Source organism: Arachis hypogaea, chromosome 14 (assembly GCF_003086295.3).
Source record: "Arachis hypogaea cultivar Tifrunner chromosome 14, arahy.Tifrunner.gnm2.J5K5, whole genome shotgun sequence".
NCBI lineage: Eukaryota > Viridiplantae > Streptophyta > Magnoliopsida > Fabales > Fabaceae > Arachis > Arachis hypogaea.
Genome location: NC_092049.1, coordinates 123119571 through 123123040, shown reverse-complemented (window position 1 = coordinate 123123040; position 3470 = coordinate 123119571).

Here is a 3470-nt window from a genome sequence, read left to right as displayed (position 1 = left end):
CATTTTTATTGATTTAACTATTTAGTATATATATATATAATAAATCGTAGTATTTTGTATTAATTTATTGTGATAATATTTTTTTATTTTTTTTCAATAAATGTAGTTTACTTTACTATTTAACCATTTTTCTAAAGGAATAACAAGAGCATAAATTTTTGCATTACGTTGAAAAATATTCAAGTTGAAATAAGTTATGTGTGGTTGGTAAAAGGAAGATTATTTGGAATAAGGATAAAAATCTTCCTTCAAGGATTTCGAAGGATATTTAGGTATATAACCAAACAAATTAAAGATATATATAAAAACGGCAATAAAGTTGGTAAAAAAAAAAACAAGTTGCATTCAAAGAAGAAAGATAAAGTAAAATTTTCCATGAGTCGATAAAAGTATAGGTAGTGCATTGCAAACAAACCAATTTAAATTACATAAAGAAGTTTTAGAATTTATGTAGAAAAAATACATGTTAACATGAAAACAATTTTATCATAATTCAGAATGATTTTAGACGTACAGAATCAGGCCAAAAAAAATGCAAACCGAAACTTCTTTGATTCAAAAAAAGAAATTTCAAGAGGTTACTAATAAATTATTTAGGTGAATAACTGATTTAGTATCTTACTTTTTTATGTATATTATTATGTTAAATATATATAAATAAAATAAATTTGGAGTTAATGTATTAAATATTAGTATATCAGTACAGACAAATGTTAATACACTTTAGAAAAAATAAAGAATGCAGTACTCTGTAAAATTAACTTACTGTTAAAAATAAAAATAAAAACAAAAAATAAACAAAAAATAAATAAATAATAAAACATCATAAACTCTAAATCTAAAAATTTAAAAATCTTACAAAATTATAATAATTATAACTCTAAACTTAAACCCAAATTCTATACTCTTAAACCTTAAATTATATAAGCTAAACCTTACCCTTTAAATCCTAAAATCCGTTTCTCTCAAAATTAATTTAATTTATTTTAGAGATATAAACTAATTAATAATTAATTTTATTTTTAAAAAATTTTTAATTGCAAGATATACCGAAAATATCTCATTCTTCTAAATGCTTTCAACCATCTTCAATATAAAAGAATTGAGCTATAACTAAATATTATTGCACTACGATAAAAAAAAATAAAGTGAACAATTTGATACTTGGTTGATATATTCCACCCAACTGCCATATCTTTAACTAAATGTACTTTTAATAAAATATTCATTTCACAGTATGACCTTTTTATAATATTTTTTTGTGATAATAAATATTTTATTCAATAGATATATTTCATTAGTTAATATTTTAATTATATTGCACATATAAATAGGTAGATTATTAATTTATTACAAAATAATTATTTTAATAAACTCAAAATATATACATTAAAAAATTATTAATTATTATGTATTAAATCAGTTGTGAATAGATATTTTTTAATATATAAAAATAATTATTATTGATTACAAACTTCAACTTAATATTGTTATTTAAATGGTGAACAAGTTTTTGCAATATTAAAATATAAAACCGTGTATTTTTTATAAAAAGGTTTGATTACAAGGCTATGCTATATCCCACATGTGACATGTGACTCCATCATAAATATTGTTAGTCATCTTTGGGATAAGTTCTGCTAAGTTTTGTCAACCTACTCTCTACATACATACAAAAAAAGGCTAGGTGTTATTCCATAAATAAAAATATCTTTATCTCTTTATGAAATAATATATCTTGTTATCCAACAATTGCTTGTACTAGGCATTGTCAAATGTTTCATTAGTGGAATCAAATGGTGCCAAATTACTATCTTCGGCCACCACTTTGAGGGCACTTTTGTAATTTCAAGTATGATGCAAGTTTTGGGTCAATATTGGTGTCATTATAGAAAGGGCCACAAGGTCTTTAAGGCCCAGCCCATGAGAATTGAAATTAGAGAGAAGCTCTGAGAAGCTTGAAGATGAGGAAGGAAGGCTTGTACTTGCAGCTTCATTGCTTGCAGTTCTAGCGTCTCTTCTTCCTAAGGGCACATGGTAACGAAAGTGTGGCTCCAATAACTGTTATAATAGAAGCACAGTAAGTTGGATTAATGTTCAAACTGGTTTAAAAAAATCATGAATAAATTAATTTAAAAAATTAATACTTAATTTAATTATTTTGTTAGTTTTTATAATTTTTTAATTAAATTTTTATATTTTAAAAAATATTTAATTCTAAAATATTTAATTTTAAAGTATTTTATAATTTATCATATATCAAATACAAAAATAAATATTTTAAAAATATATTTAAAAGTTTTTGTTTAACATAAAATTAAATTACAAATTTTTAAATTATAAAAATTTAATTAAAAATTAGACAAAACTATAAAAATTACTATATTAATTAAATTTTAATACTTTAGTTTGGTCTTTAAAATATGTCAATACCTATAAAAACTACCAAATTAATTAAACTTTAATACTTTAGTTTGATCTTTAGAAAATGTCAATACAAGTTAAATTAGTCATTTTTATAACTACTTTTAATTGAAGGACTAACGATAACTTTTTAGATACTAAATTGAGCCGTTAAATCTTTGAGAAATTCAATTGATTTACAAAATTATGAAATTATGATTTTTGATAAATTTGTATCAAATTTAAAATTGTTATAAATTATGATTTTTTTTAATAATAATTAGTTATTATTACAGAATAAAAATATTTTGTAACAAGAAAATTTGTTATAAAACAATTCAATATTTTATAACAACGTGATTACTTTTGTTACAAATTATGTGATAGAATTAGTATTGGACTAGCCCAATTAGAGAATTATACTATAAATAGGAGTATAATGTAATAATGTGGAATATGCATGATGTAATTGAAAACTCTATTTTTTCTCTTTGGCCCTAACTCTATGAATTTCTCTTTTATTTTCTCTAATTATCTCTGATTCTCTCTAATTCTCTCTGTTCTTGATACAAATTCGTATCAAATGGTGTTTTCATTGAACACCATGCCAAATTCTCATGGTGATTCAGTGGACTCAATTTTGGATCAGATTCAACTTGACCTACAACGCTTGAATTTAGATTTTCAAAAACGAACCGAGATACATAAAGAAATTCTAGCAACTTGTGCCAGAATTTGTGCTACCTTAAACGCTTATCAACAAGTCCAACAGCAACCAATTTTCCAAATTCAAGCCAAATCAGATTCACATTTGCACCTGCTCCACAAGAATTCAACAAATCCAGCAGCATATATCTCAGCACTTCCAGTTTTGCAATTTCAAATGCTAGAATCAGATTATCAAGAACCAAATTCTACCATAGACACACTAGATCTAACAATTCTAGACAAACTAGATGCAGATTTTTAGAATGCAGATATAAAAATTCCAGAGTTAGAAAGCGATGCAGAACACACAGAGGAGGCAGCAAAATCATATTTTAATTTTAACTAGTGTATGAACCGTG